The sequence below is a fragment of the Zingiber officinale genome, chromosome 6A (assembly GCF_018446385.1).
Source record: "Zingiber officinale cultivar Zhangliang chromosome 6A, Zo_v1.1, whole genome shotgun sequence".
Taxonomy (NCBI): Eukaryota; Viridiplantae; Streptophyta; class Magnoliopsida; order Zingiberales; family Zingiberaceae; genus Zingiber; species Zingiber officinale.
The window spans coordinates 6,384,839-6,397,046 of NC_055997.1; the positions used below are offsets into that span (position 1 = coordinate 6,384,839).

Here is a 12,208-nt window from a genome sequence, read left to right on the forward strand (position 1 = left end):
AAACCCTCCGGTCGAAAGAACCGTCGAGCTCCGACGTTAAATATCGAGAGTCGCGCCGGCGACTATAAACCCTCCGGTCGGAAGACCGTCGAGCTCCGACGTTAAAAATCCAGAGTCGTACCGACGACCATAAACCCTCCGGTTGGAAGACCGTCGAGCTTCGACGTTAATATCGAGAGTTGCGCCGATGACTATAAACCCTCCGGTCGGAAGACCGTCGAGCTCCGACGTTAAAAATCGAGAGTCGCGCCGGCGACTATAAACCCTCCGGTCGGAAGACTGTCGAGCTCCGACGTTAAAAATCAAGAGTCGCGCCGGCAACTTTAAACCCTCCGGTCGGAAGAACCGTCGAGCTCCGACGTTAAATATCGAGAGTTGCGCCGGCGACTATAAACCCTCCGGTCGGAAGACCGTCGAGCTCCGACGTTAAAAATCGAGAGTCGTACCGGCGACTATAAACCCTCCGGTCGGAAGACCGTCGAGCTCCGACGTTAAAAATCGAGAGTCGCGCCGGCGACTATAAACCCTCCGGCCGGAAGACCGTCGAGCTCCGACGTTAAAAATCGAGTCGTACCGGCAATTGTAAACCTCCCAGCCTGAAGACCGTCGAGCGGCGACGTTAAACACTAGAGTTGTACCGGCGACTATAAACACTCCGGCTGGATGAAAATAATAAAGAGGTCGGCTTATAGTCGTTTGGCCGATCGACCAAGTAACCAAAGGTACTTCGTGAACATTTATCGGGAATCCCATTTAAAGAAGTGGGGGGCGTTCAGACGAGCGGCCCGGTTATGTAGAATACTTCGTGAAACGATTAACGAAGAAGAAAGAAGAGGGAGATGTGAACAGCAGTAATTTGCAAGCCGATCAGAAGACACAAGAAAAAGATTAAGTTGCTGAAAATATGACATATCTTCATTACAATTTAGGCCCTTACGGCCGATCGAAATGGTTACAAGGAGCACTATTCGAGAAAATCATAAACGGTCGTTGGGATGGAGGAGAGAAGCGCCACATAGTCTTCGGCCGGGATAGTTGTGGAGTCGGGAAACTGAGCCTTGGACTTCAGGTAGTCCGTTGTGGCGGTGATGGCAAGCTCAAAAGCATTATACATCCGCTCGCATACTTTTTCTGAGAATTCGACCGAACGGATGTAATTTAGCCTCAAGGCGACGACCTGACCTGGCTCAGCCTCCTGGTATTCTTTGACGGCCGCTCGGGAGGCGTCGGCGGTGGCCTAGTGTTCTTGCAAAGCAGCTTCCAGCTTCGTCACCTCATCCGATCGGGTCGCCTTCTCGCCGGCCAGCTGATCCATCAGCTCCTTAACCCTTTGCTCTAGGCCCCGAGCCTCGACATTCTTCTTCTCCAGGTCGGCGATGGCCGTCTTCTTCCGCTCGGTGGCTAGGCTTATTTTGCGATCCAGTGATTTGACCTGTCGATCGAGTTCGGACAAAGTATGCGCCTGGTCGGCCGTTTTCTTTTGCTCAGCCGCCAGCAAATCTTGGGTCTTCTTGAGCTCTTTTTGCAACTCAGTGTAGGAAGGACCCTGGGAGGGCGCGCCACCCGAACTCCTTTGCCTCTTTATCTCATCCACCATGGTCAGGCGATTGGAGACAGCGATCTCCTCCACCCATCTCTGGCATAAGCAAGATTGTAAGTGGCCGATTGGAAAGAATACGTAAAGGACTTGAGAAAACACGCTTACCCCAGTGGCCTGCTGCATGTGGCTGTTGGCCAGATTGCTGAGTGGAATCATTGCGACGCGTGTGATAACCATGATTTTGGCTATATTATCGTGATTCATAATGCACATTTTTAATGGTCTTTTTACAGCATAATCTCACATTTAGATTGCATTTCATAATTTGCATGTGATCTTGGACTTAATTGCAAATTAGCCTATTTTCATGATATTTTGGTGCTAATATTTGTTTATTATTTTGTAGGCATCAAAAGGGTCATGGACCCGATCAAATCAGACCGCATTTGGGCTTAAATCAAGGGCTTAATGAGGCGATTATACCTTGGAGCTATTTGGACCGTTCATCTACAATCAAGCAGATCTGAGCCATCCATCAAGCATCTGGTCTATCCGACCTAATGAGGAGCAGATCCAGTCCATTGTTGAAGATCCGGAAGTTTTGATTCAGATCCGAGATGATCCAACCGTTGATCGAGCCCAAATCAATCTCAACCGTCCGATCAGATGAGGAGAGGTTTAAAACGTTTGAGTAGCTACAGTGCTTCCCTGGGCTCGGGCGTTCGTGATTTTGGCTACAGTGTTTCTTCTTCCTCGCAGCGTCGGCCGCAGCTCCCATTCCCGATTCCAGATCCAGATCTTCTTCTTCAACGACGGCGATCCTGAGCTTCCGGCGTCCATCTTCTAGCGATCAGTGAGTGTTGAGGGAGGTTTCTCGGTGCGTCTCGGCTCTGTTCCACCGTCGCGATCTTGTTTGAGGGAGGTTTCTTGGACAATGATTTTCGCATCCAACTGAGCTCAGAGGGAGGTTTCTTTGAGTCTTAGATCCATTTTCGTTCTCCATTCCGCAGCAAAACTTGGATGAATTGGCCATTTGATCCGGTTTGCACATTCACAGAGTCAAGCTTTGTTTCTTCAGTTGTTGGGATTATCAGGCGATTAGGAGTTTGAGGGGAGGTTTCGAAGGACGATGACCATCTACTGGTAATAGTTGGAAGTTTGGTGATAGCTGTTGGGTGTTGAGGGGAGGTTTCCGATGCACCTTTGTTTTCACAGCAGAGTGAAGAATTTTGAGTTCTGGATTTGAATATGGAATGCTTTAGGGTTTAGATTTCTTTGTTTTTAGTCTTTGAATTGTGCTCGACCTTCTCAGATCTTCAGATCTAAATCCTTACATTGCAATTTAATTCTTGTTTGAGTTTTTGTAATTCCAATTTCAATTTTTGTTTGCAACCCCGACCTTGATGAACTTTTGCAATTGATTTCTTTTCGATTTAGACTTTGTAAAATTGTTTACTGTTAGTATGTAGGTTTTAGGTTATTTAGTTAGCAATTTAGTAATTAAGACAATCAATCTTTGAGGCTATGATCTTGTTTAGTGTTGGTTGCTTAATCTGATGTTTGGATTGTTTACCTCTATTCTTTGTTATTGAGAACGAATTTCTTGAGATTAATTATTGATTGTGATTGAGTATAGAAGATTTGGTGATAGAGTTGAGTTTTAACTTTGAATGTGATGGTGATGGAATGTTAGGTTCGGTTCTTGAAATTGCAATAAGATTTTGAATGTAACGTGGTTAGATGAAAATGAACTTTCTTTGATGCTATTCTTGGCCTAGTTGAAATTAGATTTTGATGGGAATCAATTCTAGAACACTCTCACACACTTACTAGTTATCCTTGGAAAAAAAATACGACTTGGGACTCGATACTACAACACTTATTTTAATTTTAATGAGTTTCAATTTTAATTAATTTGGAGCGCCTTGTGACATGCAAAGTGGCCTACACCAGCATGCCCAAGCGTCGGCCCACATTTCGGCTAAGGGCCCCTTCATGGTGATCATGTGCTCGGGCGCGGTTGGCCGATCAGACTCGGGCATCAGCTCTTCGGTGGGGAGATGCAGGGAGACCCTGATGGTACGGTGCCGACCGGGAGTCGTCTGAGCGGAAGCTGGGGAAGGATCGGAGGCCGGCGTCGAAAACTGGGACAAAATGGCCGAACGTTGGACTTGGCGGGGAGCGGGCGGAAGGGCACTGACAGGAATGGCCTCGAGAGGGTCCACAAACGCATCCAGTTGAGATGGGGTCCGATCGGGCGAGATCGCCTCAATCGCTGGGGCTTTGCCGCGAGAATCGACGGTGGTCCGCCCGGACGGCCGGACCGCGGAAGTGGCCGATCGAAGGGGTGTCTCCGCTCGGCGCCTCTTTTGTCGAAGAGGGCGCTCTTCCTCCTGAGCGGAGCCTTCCTCCCGGGCAGAAGGCCCTCGGCTAGAAGTTATGCCAACCGCCGGCTCCGGAAGAGAAGCCTGAGCGGCCGACTCCCCCGCATTCGTGTCGCTCTCTCCTTCGTTAGAGCCGACCGGGGTGATGCCCAGTTGCTCCATCTCTTTGGCAACTGCGGCCTTGAGCGCCGCCGCTTTCCTCTTCAAAATTCCGGCCATCACGGACTCCATGACAATGTCTGCTGCAAAAGAAAAAAGAGAAAATCAGTTAGCAATCAAAGCGAATGCACAAGTAAAATTCTTACCGAAACCGCTCGGGAGGGGGGTCCTGATCGGACTTAGGCCAAATATGTACATCACCCCTTCAGGCAAGAACTTATTGATGTCAAACTTCAGACCGGCTAGCATATTGGCAGCGTGAAGATAGTCCGGTTGGGTCTTGAACCTCTTCAACTCAGGGGAGATTGGCAGGCCGACCTGCCACTGGGTTCGGAAAGTGGCCCGTTCGGGAAGACGAAGATAGAAGTAGAACTCTTTCCAATGTTTATTGGAAGAGGACAGTTTATTGAAGAAAACTAAACCGGGCCGAGCTTGGAACATGTAAGGGCCCAGCTCGGACTGTTTAGGATAATAAAAATAATAGAAGACCTCCGGTCGGAGGGGAATGTTATGGATTTTGAACAAGACGACAACGCCGCATAGAAGGCGGAAAGTGTTAGGGACTAAATTCCGAGCGGAATGCCGAAAAAATTACAAACTTCTACGATGAAGGGATGGATTGGAAAGCGCAGACCGGCTATGAACTGGTCGTGGAAAACACAGAAAGCTCCGCGCGGCGGTTTGTGTGGCCGAGCGAAGGGGGAGGGTAAGATAATTTCAAAATCAGAGGGGATGTCTAAATTGTTCATCAGAATATCGGCGTCACGCCGATCGAAGCGCGACTCCATGGTAGTATACCATGGGCCGAGGGCTTGGTCTTGAGGCTGAGAGGAACTAGCCATTGTCCGAACGGATGAAATCACAAAAGGCGAGAAGAAATGCAGATGATAGAAGGAAGAGGATGACAAACGAAATAGTGCCCAGAGGACCAAAACTCGGGAAAGAAGCGCAAAGAAAACACAAGAACCAAAGATAGAAAAGAAGAAGAGCCTTATAGAGAAGAATGAAGATCGACGAGGAACACGGAATCGTTGGAAAGAGGAGAACCGAGGCTGCCGGAGCACTGAAGCACCCAAAGGAGGTTACGGGACATACGAAAGCACAAATGCGGCGAGAAGGGGGAGAAGGCGAAGGCTTTATAGGGTTAAGCCCGATCGGCCTCCACCGTCGGATGCAGGTTACGAGAACCGAAGCACGCATCGGGCCGTCCATTTCAAACTGCCTCGGTCTCGTCGCCCGCAACGTCGCCGCTGTATGATGACGGCAGCAGCGCCACGTGGCATTCGACCACTGGAGAGCATTTAATGAGCGCCTTCACGAGGCGCAGAGCGCATGCCCAGCCTTAATGTTGAAGATTGGCGCAAATTTCGAAAAGATCCGAGGAATGTCGGCGTTGACTGAGGTCATAGCTATCCCCGTGGGGGACGAGCGGAGGATAGTTGCACAGACGCCGCTCGGTATGACTGGCGGTTCAGTCAGTCGGACTAATCGTCTCCTTCGACTAGACTTGAAGGGGAGGCAAGTGATCCGGCAGTAAGGTAGGGGGACCCCCTCTGGAGGGGAGTCAACGCCACGTGGAGGTTAAAGGGCAAAATGGTCAGCATGAGGCCCATCCGATCGGAGAGGGGTCAGGTCAACCGGCCGATCGGGTCCGGGCGGAATCAAAGACAACCCGACGGGGAGTCGGGTTTCCGATGCTCATGGTGAACAGGGTCGCCGGGCCGAGCGGATAGCCCGCTCGGCCGAGGCGTAAAGCATTAAGGCGGCGAAGGAACACTATCAGCCGAGAACCCGGTAGGACCGATACCTACACCCGGTCGGACCGACGCCTGCCGAGCGAATGGACGCTCGGCTTGGGGAGAAAGGAGACAAGGATAAGGGGACATTGGGGAACATCATCTTCTGACAGCAGGCATATTCGACGACCAGGCCATACGCAGAATCGTACGACGGAAGGATCTGCTGTCCCATCAAAGAGGTGCTCGGACTGTAGCAATATGGTGTCAGGCATGCTCCTCTGGCAAGCCCATACTAAGGTATGGTATAGGACACGTGTACGCCTCGGTAGATGTGCATAAGCCTCCCCACAGCTCTATATAAGAGCCCTCAGACTTCGCCGGAGGTACGCGAGATCTCATCTTTGAAGCCACTTCTTCGTTTTCCTCTTGCCTGACTTGAGCGTCGGAGGGTCGTCGCCGGGAACCCCCTCTCGGCCCGATGTCCTTGCAGGTTCGCCGGAGATCCATACGGCCGGTCGGAGATCCACGTCACCAGTTTGGAGAGCGCCACGTGCCCAGCGTCTATCGATTCAGCGTTCGGACAGGATCATATGGCTTTCTTTGAAAAAATTAGTTTAAAATATAATGAAATTTTAAGGTAAAAAAAAATATTTTAAATTTACATAAATTAGTGATAAAATTACTATGAAATATAATAAAATTGTACTATTTTTTTTTAAAAAATATCATTTAAAATATAAAAAGATTTTTTAGACAAAAAAATGGTCAATAAATTAAGAAAATTAGAGACCTAATTGATACAAATTTATAATTTTATTTTAATATTAATAAAATATATAAAGTTTTAAAAAGTACTATTGTAAAATATATAGAGGGAAAATTATATATGAATTAAAAATATATAAATTTATATTATTTTTATCAAAAAAAAATTGAGTTTAATGAATTTTATATATTTTTTAATATTAAGTTGTAAAATGATTCCACTTATTGTAAAGTATAATAAAACGTAAAATATAATTTAACATCAAATTCATCGTACTTTTGATTTTTTTTTTTTTTTTTATATATGCATTTCCCTGCTTCAGCATTGTCTCGTCTATTTAAGATACGTTTGGTTCAAATTATAACATATAATCTTAGGTATGTGATTACCAAGTAATCACATAACTAAGATTATAGGGAATGAAACATAATCATTGGTTGTTTGATTCAATTTAGGTAATCCAGTAAAATCTAATTTGTTTGGAGGTTTTAGTACATAACTTAATGTGATATTTTACTATATTATCCTTGATTTAATAATGATAATATTATATTATTAAAAGTTATATATATATAACTATTTTTTTTATAATTTTATGTGTTTTTATTTTTAGATAGTTTTAATTAAATATATAAGTTTTTATGTAAAAGGTATTAATGCTCGGATAATACATGATATTGAATAGAATTGGATTCAGTTATTTTATTTTATTTTTTCAGTTATTTAATAATATTAGATAGTGATAAAAAAAAAGAGGTAGAGATTAAAAGAATGAGAAACATAAAAAAAAATATTGATTAAAAATAATTTGTTGACCGTAAAGGGATGGTAGGAGGAGAAAAAAAAGTCGCACGAGAAAGACATAAAAATAAAATTAAAGAAATGAATGGAAAAGAAAAAAAATTCAACAAATTTTAACACACGTTTCACTAAAATCATGTTTATTTATCAGTGAATGCTAAGGTGTTGGATTGGGCACCAAGGTTATGTGCATTTGATCTGGTCGATTAGATCAGGAATAAAAGCTAATAAGTAACAAATAAAACCTTATGAAAAATAGACAATGTAAACAAACGCAATTTTATGACAAAGCGAGCTCTTTTTTGGTAATTCCAAGGTTTCTGAATTTTAATTCACAGGTAAACAAAAGGAAAGAGCGAGAAAGAATTCAACCAGTTAGCTTTAGTTCAGAATGGATGGGAACAGTTCTTGCGAAGAAGGGATACATCAACACCTGGGCGACAACCTTAACCGATTCAATCAGTTTTCCTGCCTCGAATGCTTTTCGAGCAACAAAATCAACAATGTTCGCACCAAAACTCACACCAAGAAGATCACACTTGTTCCAAAAAAGTCAGGCAAACCTGAGGTCAACTTATGTAAATTGATACCAATAACACAAGCTGTAAATGGAACCAAAAACAATGTAAAATTTGTAATTATGATGAAGACCAACAGATGAATTCAGGCACATGATAGCAAAGACAATCATCAAGTGGACCCAGAACTTCAAAGTGGTATACAGTGACTGCAGGTGAGCACCAGAAGCAACTCTAGAGAAAGCACCACATACCACTATAGAATCTAAAATGTTCGAATTAGTGGACAATGATAATACAAAAATTAGGAAATCATAGACTAACAGTAAGATACTTAATCATAAGATTGAAGCGCATGTTCAATTCTTAACTTTTTCAGAACTCAGTGGTTCCACATTACGGAAGAAAACAGATGGAATGGCAGATAGGAAAAAAATGACGAAAATGGGGCAGTATGGTAAGGCATGGTGGTGAGTAAAAACAATAAACAATAATTAGTAACACGTCTTAAATTGATTTCAGGTATACCACTAATTTGACAAACCATTTAACTCACCCAATTTCATGATTCTACCACCAGAAAGTTTTACCAAAATATTAATCCAATAATCATGAATCATTAAAGTATCAATTAGCTTATAATAACAAAACAATATGAATTGGACAAATATAGTTGAAAAGAGATTAGAAATTTAATTCCCTCAATGTTTGCTTATGAACAACTTCAAAAAGAAAAAATAATCCTAATTATTTCTCAACACCAAGATATTAAAGATCAAATATTAAAACTGTACCCTATAAATATTCATCCCAAACAAAATCATAGTAGAAGTATCTCTCAAGCACTATCAATTTCTTAAAGATATTAAAGATCTAGCTTGGAAATTCATCCAAGCTCCAATAAGAATGGCAAGGGACCAGAATGGCTGCCCAAACTGAAGAAATGTTAAGCACTATTAAAGTTCAATCCAATAACATCCAAGTTCATTAAAAAAAAAAAATTCATCCAAGTTGAATCCAAACAAAAAGATACATCCAAGTTCAATCCAAAGTATATCAAAACATAAGTACCAAGAACCTAATTCAAATATTTAATTTATTTTGGATGGATCTCATTAAGCTGCTTTAGCACATAATTTCTTCTAATCGAGCCATATCAGCCTATCATGTAAATAGGACAATGAACCAAACAGTAAATTAGCAAGGTGGAAAATCCTAACTTCTAATAAAATTGGAAAACTAATAATACTGAATAGAAACCTACAAATTTTGTTTCGAACAAGAATTCTATTTGCAAGTTGGACTTACAATAGGACATTAATCATTTTTGCAAGTTAAACCAAACATTAAACTAGCACGATAGAAAAATCAAAAATATGAGGTAGAACAAGAGAGTTAAAATTCAAACAAAACTAATAATACAAAACATAAACCTCTCTATTTGTTTTTGGCTTTCAAAACTAATATCATACAAAAGTGTTGAAACGGACAGATAAGATGATGAATAATAGTTTTAAATATAATAAAACACAATGCAAACTTATCATGAATGAGCGCCATTTGAAATTTAATGTAAAATGATCAATATTAGCTCTTTTTATTTATTTTCATACCATTTTAACTTTGTTGATCGAACAATCCTACTACGACAAATACAAATGTTTTGACCATTTAATCTCAATAATAATGGCAACTTTTAACAACTCATAACAATTTATCATTTAACATTATACGTTACCCAACCCATCAAATCTGTACAAAAGAAAACTTGCATTAACGAAGACAATATGTCAAATTAAAATATGCTTCATATGTCAATCTAGAAAAATTGGTTTAGTGAAATCATGTTAATTTCATGTAGCTAATTTTACAATTATATTTTAATTGTGAATGATCTTTGTTCACCTATTGTTGATCAACTACGGAAGCACAATGATATGAGTTTTCCATTTTTCCTTGGATGAAGTACCATGAAGTTAGCAAACCTACTTTAAGATGTCTCTCCGTGCAAACGCAGGTTGAAGATCATACCTTTTTCAAGAAGAGTCGGGAATGTTCGCGACTGGGACACCTTCCGAGGGGGAAGCCGCTAGCTCTTCGCGAAGGGGGGAAAGAGTTCGCGGGTGGGGTAGCCTTCGCGATAGGGAAGAACGCTGCTAGATCACCGCAAGATCGCCGAAGGGAGGATCGCCGCAAGGAGGTTCGCCGCACGGAGGATTGCTGCAAGGAGGATCTCCGCGCTAGGGTTTCTGTGAGTCGGGAACACGTGAACACGGGGTGGGAGGTTTTCGTTTGAGTTTTCTAGCGTCGGTGGCAGATTGATATTTGATAAACTTACAGGGTTATTTTTGTCACAATGGGTAAAAATTAGAGGCTAATTTTGTCTAAAAAAATCGTTAACCCCAGAATCAAGAAAAATCTCGCTTTTCTGAGATTTTCCGATTTCGGTTTGGATGCCCAAATTGCTGACGTGTCAGACATGCATTATGACTTGGGAATCGTTGATTACCTAAATCAAACAAAGGTTTTATTGATAACCTTGGATAGATAACCAAGGCTATAATTTGAAATAGTATGACTTTCCTTGATAAAATCTGTTTAAAATATAATGAAATTTTAAGGTAAAAAAATATTTCAAATTTATATAAATTAGAGATAAAATTACTATGAAATATAATAAAATTGTACCATTTTTCTTGTTAAAAATATCATTTAAAATATAATAAAATTTTTTAGACAAAAAATCGGTCAATAAATTAATAAAATTAGAGACCTAATTGATACAAATTTATAATTTTATTTTAATAATAATAAAATATATAAATTTTTAAAAAGCACTATTGTAAAATATATAAAGGGAAAATTATATATAAATTAAAAATATATAAATTTATATTATTTTTTCTAAAAATTTGAGTTTAATGAATTTTTATATATTTTTTAATATTAAGTTGTAAAATGATTCCACTTATTGTAAAGTATAATAAAACCTAAAATATAATTTAACATCAAATTCATAATACATTTGATTTTTTTTTCTTGTTCATGCATGCATTTCCCTGCTTTAGCATTGACTCATCTCTATCTACTCTAAGTGTGCTGTCAAAGCATGCTCTGTCTTCCTCTCCGATCTATTCAATGCTGCCAGGGGCGAATGCAATGGGTGGCAAGCTTGGGTTGTAGCCCAGGTCTGATTTGGCTCATTCTCTACTAAGTAGTATAGTAAAAAAAATTATTATGTCCAGGCCTGATTCGTTAACCTACCTGCCACCCCTTACATCCATGATCTGCCTATGTTGGCACGACGAGGTACACCGGCTATACACAAGATCTCCTCTTTTCCCCCTTCAATCATCCTCTTTTCCCCCTTCGATCTCCTCTTTTCCCATACGCGACAACTCCTCTGTTCTTCGCACGACGACACATTTCTTTCTCACGTCGCAAGTCGCCGCTCGCACAAGATCTGCTGTGTTTTCCAGCAACGAGACGAAGCCACCATTCATCTTTTGGGTTTGTGTATGACCTAATCCTCTAATGTTTCTCCCTCTTTGTTTAACAATTATGATAAGAGTTCTATGATAGAATTTTAGGTTTTCCATATCTTATTTCTATTTTGTTTTTTTTTTTTGTCTAGTATTAAGAATGGTAATATGGTATGTATTTTAGTAGTTGAGTAGTATTATACAGAAAAATTATGTAAACATTAGAGGGCTATTAGGCGAACCTTCAGGAATTCTACCCAGCCCTATAAATATCAAATTACCCATATTATATATGAATAATGATCAAGGATAATTCCTTATGACTGTTATATCTCATGCAGGTACTGGATACTCTAAGACTAAGCTTGTTTCACTCTGAAATTCAAATGAAATTGTCAAATTGACACTATGAGTTTCAAAGTTTTTTCATTATTCTTATCTGATTTAGGAATTAGGTCATCACTTCTAAATTAATAAGCATGGTTAGAGATTATTTCTGTATGTGGGTAATATAAATCTATAGATTATATTTAATTGTTTATTCCTAATTAGATGAATATTTGTAGAATTTAGAATTAATGATGTATGACTATTTAGTATTTACAGAATTATTAAAATGTTTGGTTGAAGTTTCCATCTTCTTAAAATTGTATTAGTTATTTCTAGTTTTGTTTGAGATTATGTAATTATTAACAATATAATTGGTTTGCTTAATAGGGGTTATTTTTACAGATTGAAAATGGAAAATCATAACCTATTATGAAAAAGGGGAAAACTTTATTTCTTTTTTTTCAAAAAAAAAAAAGACCAATCTGAAAG

General features: G+C 40.4%; 1 long non-coding RNA gene across 1 annotated transcript; it reads right to left on the bottom strand.

Annotated features, from left to right (window-relative positions):
- Positions 1-7,667: 7,667 nt before the first annotated feature.
- LOC121995667 lies at positions 7,668-10,195 on the bottom strand. The gene is made up of 2 exons (XR_006115890.1): positions 9,939-10,195; positions 7,668-9,068 (listed from the first exon to the last, which is right to left on the bottom strand). It is a non-coding gene; the product is annotated as an uncharacterized LOC121995667 (long non-coding RNA).
- Between the last annotated feature and the right edge of the window lie 2,013 nt (positions 10,196-12,208).